General features: G+C 42.4%; 1 protein-coding gene across 19 annotated transcripts in view; it reads right to left on the bottom strand.

Annotated features, from left to right (window-relative positions):
• Positions 1 to 11,259, bottom strand: part of UNC79 (unc-79 homolog, NALCN channel complex subunit) — a 279,776-nt gene that overhangs the window by 136,484 nt on the left and 132,033 nt on the right. The gene's annotated exons all lie outside the window — the stretch shown is intronic.

The following is an 11,259-nucleotide window of genomic DNA, read 5'->3' on the forward strand; positions in this document are numbered from 1 at the left end:
ATGAGCTTACTATTAGAGCATTATTACTCCTAAAGTCTGATCAATTCATTACAACATGCACGTTATACCTATGCTTCAGAGGAACACAGTTTTCTACTACTGTATGCCTTGTATTGCAGAGTTTTCATTACAGGAAATACGGTAGTACACAATGCTCTCTTTACCATATGCTGCATACTCTGCCACAATTTTTTCCTAAGAATGTTCTAAAGGTATTTGAATCTGTGAATAAAAAGGATTGGCTTTTTAAACTAATTAAAATAGTATATTAATTTTTAAGAGCAGGAAAAGGTTAAAATCACCAATTTACAAACTTAGGTTGTTCATAATCCTGATGTTAGATAGACATTATATATTCTTACAATAAATATCAAGGTAACAGGTTAAACTGGTCCCGAGTCTTTACCAAATAACACAAGATTTGTGAGAAACCACCTTAATTTAAATAAATCAAATTGTAAATGTTTATTACATCTAGAATTCTAGATTATTCAAAAAAAAAATCAATCAATTCTATTTTAAAGCTCCAATATCTACATGGTGCCATATTGACCAAAATCCGAGACATTTTCAAGAAGTAATTATATTTCTGGGATTTCTGTTGTGTTGTTGTTAGTTACAGATACAGACAGAAAAGAGCCAGCACTAATAACATTGAGATTCTGAAATATATCATTACTGAAGTTTTTTTGGTGATGTAGTTTATGGTCAAGCCGTATAAAGGCTTATTGGTTTTGAATCATATCTTAAAACAAGTATGCTTTTGAAAACCCTAAATTGTCAATGGCCAGATGATAGATCCTTTGAGTTGGAAAAGCTTTAATATGTAAAATGATTTTTAGAGAGCACTCAGCCTAAACAAATGTCCTAATTACCCATATGCGAAGATGAAATTGAAAGAAGGACACAAAAAGTATCACAGGTAGCCTAAAAAGCTCCCTTAATAAAATTAAAGAACAGAAATCAGATTTAGAACAAAACTTTAAATCTACACCTACCATAAACTCCCCTTCACCACCTCCTTCCTGCAAAGGGCCCAGTGGGTGGTTGATATTCACAGTGTGATGGGAGATATTATGGAAGACTTCCCTCTAAAGGTCAATGGGCTAAAGTGGAATGATGTACTCAGAGGGCAGGAATTCAGCCTAAAGTCTCTGTTAAAAGATTCATAGGTACACCGTTCTAAATTCAGAAGCCCTGGAACACAGGAATCTTTTGGTTTCCACATCAGTTGGAAATCTTCTCTGTGATATAAAGGGACAATTTCAAAATAGTGCAGTCAGATGGGCAGTCCAATCCCTTAATGTTATTGTTGAGGCTGCCACCCAATTCTTTGAAGAATTAAAAATAACTGTTCTAGGCTGAGGCAAAAGGATCGCCTGAGGCCAGGAGTTCAAGACCAGCCTGAGTAGCATAGTGAGACCCTGTCTCTAAAGAAAATTGTTTTTAATTAGCGGGGCATGGTGGTATGTGCCTAGGTGGGAGGATCCACTGAGCCCAGAAGTTTGAGGCTGCAGTGAGCTATGGTTGTGCTACTGTACTCCAGCCTGGGCCACAGAGTCAGACCCCATATCTAATAAATAAATAAATAAATAAATATTTTTTAAAAAATAAATAAATGTCCTGGCTTTACTAAGTGAGTCTTAACAGAAATGTGGCTTTAGTAATAACCTAAAGCCCCACCTGTTATATGTAAATTTTTGGTGCCGCTAAAGAAGTGTTGTAGCAAAACTCTGGCTTAAGAAGACAAAGAGACAATGGAGACGGAAGAGAACTTTATTTCGGGCACCCGGGATGGCAGCAGGCTCACGCCTAAAATGGCTGCCAACCCCAACAAAGAAGGCAGTTTAGCTCATATGCTGTTTGAAGCAGGAAATCAAGGCAGGAAGCCGACTTCAGACAAAGACAGTCAAGTTTTACAATCTTGGGCTTCCTGGTCATTTAACTCTACAATCTTGCAGCTGAGATGGGGGTTGAAAGGTGGGGGGAGGTCATCCAGGGAGATCAGAAGAACAGGAAATGCAGGAATGTGCAGGCTGCAGACCTAAAGATGTGCTCTGGTGCTCTTATCTATGTAGAGAAAGGATGGTGCCTGGTCTGTTAGCCTTTTCCTTTCTGAATACAGCTTACAACCTAGCCTAGAATGCAAGATAAGCTTGCAGCTTCACTAGGGAGAGGGTACTTAAATTCTTTAACCTTTGTACAACTCTTAAATGGCCTTTACTTTTAGTTAACTACTACTTGTGTTATGCTTATTATTTAAACTATATTCTGTTCTATTTTATTTCATTTTATTTTCCTTCCACAGAAATAGCACTCAAATATAAATTTGCTCAGCTAGGCAATTTACTTCTATAGAAGGGTATATCTCACAAATGGAGCAATGGCAAGCACACACCTGAACAAGGGAAGGAAAGGTGTTCTTATCCCCGACACAGGTATTCCCTACTGCTGTGTCATTCCCCTATTGGCTAGGGTTGGACCGCACAGTCTAAGCTAATTCCAATTAGCTATTTTAAAGGGGGCAGGAGTATGAGCCAGAGTGGTGGGGTGAGCAGTTTGGCAGGATGGTTACAGAACAAGTAACTAAGGGTGACTCAGGTCAAAATAGGTAATCAGGGTGAGTCAGGATGGAGCAGATGATCGGGGGAACAGATGTGAACTACTGATTAGAACTGGTAGAAAAGTTGTTTACTGAAACTACAAGGAAGTTAAACTATAAAAAGGAGGACAAAGAACTGAACATACTCACATACTGATTCTTTGAAGAGAAATTTAGAACTCATTGTACCCAACATACCAATCCTTCTTACCAATCCCAAAACCTCCCCTCTGAAAGATGCTTGCAGGACACTGGAAAAGGGACTGTCCTGCCCTTAAGAAGGAAAACTTAAATAATAATTGCCCTCAGCCTCAGCCTGGACATGTAAACACTGCAGACTTTTCAGATAACTAATCGTCCATCCCCCCCATTCTCCCTTAAGCACTGACATGTTATAAAGCTCAATGCTGCTGGGAGAATTTCCTGTTTATCCCAGACCAAAACCTGGCAATAGGCAAATATGTCCCTGGAAATCCTTTTGGAGCAGTTACTTTAAAAATCTGCATCATTCCTCTCCCTCTTTGAGATGTAAATCTTCTACCAACCAGAACTAAATTATCAAGAACCTGAGCGCCATCTCTTTCAAATGCAAACATCCAAGGAAGTAATTCTGGCTTTCGGCCCCAGAATTGAAGCTCCTCACTATTACTTGTAGTACTGCTTCTTATCATAACATTCAAGAAATTTACTTCTCCTCCTGATAAATACCAACTAAAACCCCAGTCTCTTAAGAAAACTCCAAAGCCTTTTCCTTAGCTCAGCCCACTTTAAAAAGTAGCTTTGCCATTGACTAAAACAACCACCTGAGGCTGAGCCACAGCCTCTATGAGATTATGTAACAGGGCAAGCAAAAAGATCTTAAAGGTTTCCCCCACAAATATCAATGAAAGTATTCGCCCTTATAATGAATAGGTAACAACTTGTTCCATCTGCCAGAAACACAATTTGAATGAAAGTGGGGCAAAGATGAAAAACGGCTCTTATATAAATTAGTAAGTTTTATGTTACTTTTTGGAAGCTATAAGGTCTCTGTGTGCCTGTATGTTTGTGTATGTCTATGTGAGACAGAGTAAGGATAGAGCTTGGCCGCAGCTCTCCCCCATGGAGCACCCTTTCATGCATTCCCACTGATCACAAAACAACACAGCACTACCTCACTGACACTATACCAACTAATAGTCATACAAATTGTGAAGGGAAAACCTTGGGCCCCAAAATTGCTAAGCTAAAGGGAAATGTCAATCTGGGAACTGCTCAGGGCAAACCGGCCTCACATTCTATTCAAAGTCATCCCTCTGCCCCACTGAGATAGATGCATACCTGAATGCCTCCTTTGAAAAGGCTTATCCAAAACTCAAAAGAATACAACCATTTGTCTCTCATCTACGTGTGACCTGGAAGCTCCCTCCCAGCTTTGAGTTCTCCCCACCTTTCTGGACAGAACCAATGTACTTCTTATGAGGAAGGACCCTGAATCACCATTACCCATCTAAGACCACCCTCCCCTTGACTTCTACACTGCATTTCAATAGAAGAAGTAAAAGCTGGTAGACTGGGAGCCACCTAATCTCCCTCCTATAGATCGCAGGCATGGTATGGAGGAATCTTCCCGGAAGGCACTGTTTGTGCCTAAACATGATCAACCCCCTACCTAAGTCACATACCCCATGCCTACCTCATGGATCAGGACCCTTTCACATGTAATTTCTAGAGCTGTAAGCCTTTAAAAAGGCAGGGATTTTCTCCAGTTCGGTGTGAGAGGTTTTGCAGTCTGTCATGCTAAACTTACATATGTTGATTGATGTCTCGTGGCTCTCTAAAATGTATAAAACTGAGCTGTGCCCCGAGCACCTTGGGCACATGTCTTTCCTGAGGCTGTGTCACAGGTGCCCATCCTCAACCTTGGCAAAATAAACTTTCTTTTTTTTTTTTTGAGACGGAGTTTCGCTCTTGTTACCCAGGCTGGAGTGCAATGGTGCGATCTCGGCTCACCGCAACCTCCGCCTCCTGGGTTCAGGCAATTCTCCTGCCTCAACCTCCTGAGTAGCTGGGATTACAGGCACGCGCCACCATGCCCAGCTAATGTTTTTTGTATTTTTAGTAGAGACGGGGTTTCACCATGTTGACCAGGATGGTCTCGATCTCTTGACCTCGTGATCCACCCGCCTCGGCCTCCCAAAGTGCTGGGATTACAGGCTTGAGCCACCTTGCCCGGCCCCAAAATAAACTTTCTAAACTAACTGAGACAGTCTCAGATATTCGGGGTTCACAAAATAAAGCAGCCATTCTATTGATAAAAGAAAAACTACAGGCCGGGCGCGGTGGCTCAAGCCTGTAATCCCAGCACTTTGGGAGGCCAAGGCAGGTGAATTGCCTGAACCCAGGAGGCGGAGGTTGCGGTGAGCCGAGATCGCGCCATTGCACTCCAGCGTGGGTAACAAGAGTGAAACTCTCCGTCTCCAAAAAAAAAAAAAAAAAAAAAAAAAAAAAAAAAAAAAAAAGAAAAACTACAGCCGAATTAAATGTAAAGGAGTTTAATCAAGCAATAAACGATTCACAAATTGGGCAGTCTTCTGAGGCAGAGTAGGCTCAGAGACTCCAGCGCAGCCACGTGGTGGAAGAAGATTTATGGAGAGAAAAAGGAAAGTGACAGACAGAAAAAAGTGAGGCCAGGCATGGTGACTCACACCCGTAATCCCAGCACTTTGGGAGGCCAAGGTGGGTGGATCACCTGAGGTCAGGTGTTTGAGACCAGCCTAGCCAACATGGGGAAACGCCAACTCTACTAAAAATACAGAAAATTAGCCAGGCATGGTGGCAGGTGCCTTTAATCCCAGCTACTCGTGAGCCTGAGGCAGGAGAGCTGCTTGAACCTGGGAGGCGGAGGTTGCAGTGAACCGAGATTGCACAATTGCACTCCAGCCTAGGCAACAAGAACAAAATTCCATTTCAAACAAAAGAAAAGAAAATAGAAGTGAATACAGAAACGGCTGGATTGGGTACAGGCTGGCATTTGCCTTATGTAAACATGGTTCGAACAGTTGGCTACATTTGATTGGCCAAAACTTGGTGATTGGCATAGTGTAGACTGTGGTCCGTTCCTACCTCCACTTGTTATACAAGATGTACAGAGAAGCTTTTAGGCCGAACTTAAAGAATGTAAGGCGGCAGTTTTAGGCTAAACTTGATTTCACACTATATTATTCTTCTGGGCTTTCATGTTTCACCATGCCTTTTACTTAAAGAATTCCAAAAACTGGCCTAAGGAGATCCAAAATTGAACTAAGGTTGTGGAATGTCCCAACTTGGGAAGGAATGCTGAAGAACTGATTTACAGCATTATTGCCACTGGCCAGACCACCAGATGGCCTAATAAAACAACCCCTACCAACGCTTTTTCGGAAACCAGTGGGAGAATCCTTGCACTTCCACTGTCTCCCTTGCTCTTGAGCACAAGCCCTGAAATAAAATCCTTTTCTAGGAAATACACTTGGCCCCATGTTAATTTCCATTACAGGGGGAGCCAAAGAGTCTGTGGTCTATAAGAGTCTCTGGCAACCACTGCAGGTCCACAGGACATGGGGAGCATTTTTTTCTCCCAAGGGGGAGGCTTGTGAGTCAGCAGGATGGTGGGACCCCTCTGCAGCTGATGGGCAGCTGTCTGAATTTTTGGTTCAGTATTACTGCAACTGGGAGTTTTCCTCTAGCCTCCTCAAGACTCCTTGCCCTAAGTTATGCTTTCCCTCCTCTCCCATCCCCTATTTGTTGTGCTTTTGTTTTTCCTTCTTCAACCTCCTTCCTTCGGTTTTCACTAACTTCATCAGCTCCAACTGAATAGACACCCACGCAGGACATGCTGAAATGGTGGATTGGCTCAGCCTGAATAGTAACAGATTGAAACAGCTGATCAATGTAGAAAATTCTGTAATCTTCTTTAAGACTTCCAAGTATTTTCCCTCCCTTTGCCACACCTTGTGGGGAAGGGAAGCCTGTGGACTTTCCTGTCATCTGAATGTGAAGCTACTGACTCTGGGTATTCTTAAAGCAAACTAAATATGGCCTGAAAAGGACTCCATACTTCTATATTTGAGGCCTTGTGGATGTAACCTAGCTGTAGAAAATAATGTATAGATTGTTCATTTTCAAGACAAAGTACCTCGAATATGCTTGGGCCTGTAAGCTCCAGAAGAACAGGATACCCTAGGCCCCTGCCTTAATAACCAGCACCTGCTTGTTGGGACCTCCTTAGTTACCCTCACCTGAACCAGAATGGAATGGAAGTTTACTAGTTTGCAAAAATAGCTTGCCTTTCTATTCCTAACAGCTTGCTTAACCCCCTGGGTCACAGGTCAAATACCTGAAGAGTCCCAGAGCTGACTATGATCACAATGCATTAAGGGCTGCAACAAATGCGGGGAGAAGACCCTAGAGAAAATACCTAAAGCCCCCACCCAAGACCAGTGCAAACCAGGAAAACAGATTTAGGCGACATGGAGGAAGACTGTAACCCCACGGGACTCAGCCTAGAGGAACCAGGGGGAGGGACTTGTGCACTAGGGGACGAAGTGCTTGCTGTAACTACGGAGTATGCCTGCTCAACAGACACCCGACCTTGCAAGACCAATGGTAAAGTTTCGCTTTCACTATACTTCTGGCCTCTTAGTCCATTCTTTGGGTTTCGACAGGTAGGCGCGCCTTTTATAGTTTGGGACAGAGGATTTCCTCCATTAGCTTGGTAGTCAGACAAGATTAAAAATCTAACTTAGGCCGGGCGCGGTGGCTCAAGCCTGTAATCCCAGCACTTTGGGAGGCCGAGGCGGGTGGATCACGAGGTCAAGAGATCGAGACCATCCTGGTCAACATGGTGAAACCCTGTCTCTACTAAAAATACAAAAAAAAATTAGCTGGGCATGGTGGTGCGTGCCTGTAATCCCAGCTACTCAGGAGGCTGAGGCAGGAGAATTGCCTGAACCCAGGAGGCGGAGTTTGCGGTGAGCCGAGATCGCGCCATTGCACTCCAGCCTGGGTAACAAGAGAAAAACCCCTTCCCAGGAAAAAAAAAAAAAAAAAAAAAATCTAACTTAGTAGCATGCCTGTGACAATAGCTGAGTCTTGGCCAATCCCAGCGGCCATACTTCAACCACTCATAGACTGCTAAGTGTTCAGACTGTGTTCGAGTAAGGCAAGTACCAACCTGTAACCAATCCAGCTGTTTCTGTACCTCACTGGCGATTTCTGTAGGTCACTCCCCTTTGTTTGTTTATAAATCTTCTTCCACCACTTAGCTGTGCTGGAGTCTCTGTGAACCTGCTGTGATTCGGGGGGCTGCCCAATTCACAAATAGTTCATTGCTCAATTAACCTCTTTTAAATTTAATTCAGCTGGAGTTTTTCTTTGATCAGTGCTGTCTTTAAGAGGAAAGAATTGGCAACTCATGGGTCCAGAGTTTTATCACTCACATCCTGATCCATTTTTCCTTTTTATGTGTTTAACTTGACATCTTATTCCCCCATGCAGCCCACTGGGCGGCATCTTGGAAAAATGAGAGGCTTCTGTCTGGTTCCATGAAATGGAAAAAGATATTCTTTCATAACGCAGCTTGGCTCCAGAAGCTATGGCCCAGCGAGCAGGGACATCAAAAGCTGCTTTGCTCTTGGGGAAGCTGCAGAGAGGGAAACCAAACTCTGACATGCAGGCAAAAGGGTAAGAATTTCTTACCAGCCAGGGTCCTCGCCTCGCGCACTCTGTGCAAACCAGTTGAGTAAATGGTAAAAAGAAAAAAAAAATCCCTGTTTCTCTCCTCTGCAAGGTTTTGATTAATGAGAAAAAAATGTGCATGACTAACTGGTCTTAGGTTGTAGTGAATCTGGTGTACTTTGTGCTATGAATTTGTCGTTCTGCCATGAAGGGGTTGCCACAGAACAGAATGTGGGTGTAGGAGCCCTATAAGCCTGCTGTTCAAGCCAGCCCAGCACACTGGTCAGTTACAAACTTTGCTATGGGTCCCTGAAACAAAAACCAAATGAAGTTTCCCCTCTTGTCTTGTTTCATGTCCTTGACAGTTTGACTCTGTGACCATGTGGGGGTATTCTCTCTCAGTCTCTGCCATCCAGAGGGTGGAAATGTTCAGGTTCAGGTAAGGCAACCAGTCTGAAAGGACACATGACAATGTCATGGCTAGCCTTAAAGATTCTCTTAAGCAGTTAAAATCCTTTGCAAACTTCAAGCTGTCTGCTCTAGATTACTTCTGGGAGGAACAATAGCAACTGCCCCATGCCATAGCTCTGTGGCTGAGGCTTTGCCCTTTCATGAAGGTGGCATGGGTTCAATTCCCAGCTTAGGAAATGAGTCCTTTCTGGTTTGATATTTACGTGACCTTTGCCATTTATTTATTCTTTTTCCCTCCATTGTCTTTGTGACCATATGGGGGTACTCTCTCTCCATCTCTGCCATTCAGAGGGTGGAAATTTTCAGGTTCATGTTAGGCAGCATGCAATTTTCTGTCTTGAATTTTCCTTTCTCTGAGCTATCTTGGAGGCGATTCTAGATCTTGTAAAAACTGCTTGCAATCTCTCTGTAGACACTTTGTCCAGCCGTGGTTAAATCATAACCTTTCTTAAGGCTTATTGGATTTGTTATGGAAGCAGGAGCCTAGGTGAGCCAGAGTAACCCCATTTTAAGTTCAGCTCCATCTTCAGATTAACTGGGCACATTCCTTGCTGGTCATTACCCACAGTCATAAGATATTTACAGTGAAGGAAACAGCCTACGATACCTTCATAGACATACCCCTACAACACCAGAAAGTCCAAATGTTCCGATACCCGTAACAAAATATGCTTTCAAGATTGTTACAGTTATGGTTTGATGCATTCAGACACTAAAATATCAAGAATAGTTTTCTTTAAATCAGTAGAATAAAAATTTTGTCATGCTCTCTGCTCATGCTTATACAGATGCAGCTTAGCTTAGCTTTTACATAGAGATGACCCCTATACAAGAAAAACTTAAGGATGCCCTACTCTGCAATGGAGTAGCTTTCAATAAACTCTGTCTTCTCACTGCACTCTACCACTTGCCTTGAATTCCTTCCTGTGTGAGATCCAAGAACCCTCTCTTGGGGTCTGGATCAAGACTCCTTTTTCTAGTAACAGTTGTACTTGGAAAAATTCCTTTGGGAAAATAAAAGTCTTAAATGTCAGAAGTATTGGCTATTTGTCCCTAACAGTTAACCGGCTGCAGTCTGGCAATTAAACATTTAAAAGGATTTTTTTCAAGAGCTCTATGGTAAATGAGATTAATTAAAAGGGGATATCCAAGCTATACATATGTTTAAAAGGCCTTTTAGCTTTTTTCTCTTCTTGGATCTTGTTTTTTGAAGAAAAGGGTTTTGGGTTTTTTTTTTCTCAGTCAACTGAATTGTTTTTTCATTTACTATGTCTGTCCTCTGACCCACATGAGAGGACCTAAGGTAATTTCTGACAGCCTGGGACTCCTTGAGAGAAACAGAAGAGGCACCACAGACTCCTGTTTTGGGAGAAACCTCGGTTTTCCACATGGAACCCCAAAAATTATAAGCAAATAGATACTTCTAAAAATCTGAGGCTCTGTTCTATTTTGCATTATGTTACCTGATCTTTTTGACTTTTGGGGGCATCGGAAATTACTTTGCATTATTTTAAAAAGTTGAATATTAATGTGTAATAGTTGAATAAGAGCATACCTTTTTAAAGGTCCAATTGCAGTTCCTTATGGTGAGTGGCTATTACTACAGGGTGATACTCCTTTCTTTGTGCATATACGTAAAAAGCCATGCTCTTGGGCACCTAGAAGGTATGAATTGGAGGATGGGCTGATACAGAGCAGACTAATTGATGTTGGGTTGTCCAGCAGCCTTGGGGAAACATCCTTACAATAAAATACATTGTGAAAGCATTGCACTATCTCATCTCATAGCATTTCCCTGTTTGGGGAGACCCAGTATTTGATGTAAAAATGGAATCCTTGATTTTGGGAGATTTATTCTGCCTTCCAGTTGCGCCCATCTACTGGGCCCTAAAAACTGGATGCTTTCCTGGCCTTGTTCTTTAAGAGGCTCCACCCTAAATTCAATTTAAAACTCTACTTATTTAAATAAATCTCCACATGTAAGGGTATCTGTTTCTCCTGGCCATCTCACATAAACTTTTACTCACACCATTTCTCCCTTGTTTTAAATATAAATTCTCTAACTTGTTTCACCTAAGATTGTCCCTTTTAAAATGCAAATTTAGAGTTATCTCACTGATAATTATTCAGGACAGAGAACACGTAATCAAAAGATTGATGGTCTAAAATAAAATGAGAAAGAAATCTTGGCTGGGTGTGGTGGCTTACACCTGTAATCCCAGCACTTTGGGGGGATAAGGCAAGTAGATCACTTTAATCCAGGAGTTTGACCAGCCTGGCCAACATGATGAAACCCATTTCTACTAAAAATATGAAAATTAACTGTGCATGGTGGTGTGCACCTGTAATCCCAGCTACTAAGGAGGCTGAGGCAGGAGAATCACTTGAACTCGGAGGCGGAGGTTGCAGGGAGCCAAGATCACACCACTGCACTCCAGCCTGGGCGTCAGAGAGGCTCCATCTCAAAAATTAATTTTTTTTTTTTTTTT

The sequence above is a fragment of the Sapajus apella genome, unplaced genomic scaffold (genome assembly GCF_009761245.1).
Source record: "Sapajus apella isolate SASKATOON/1434 unplaced genomic scaffold, GSC_monkey_1.0 scaffold20, whole genome shotgun sequence".
Taxonomy (NCBI): Eukaryota; Metazoa; Chordata; class Mammalia; order Primates; family Cebidae; genus Sapajus; species Sapajus apella.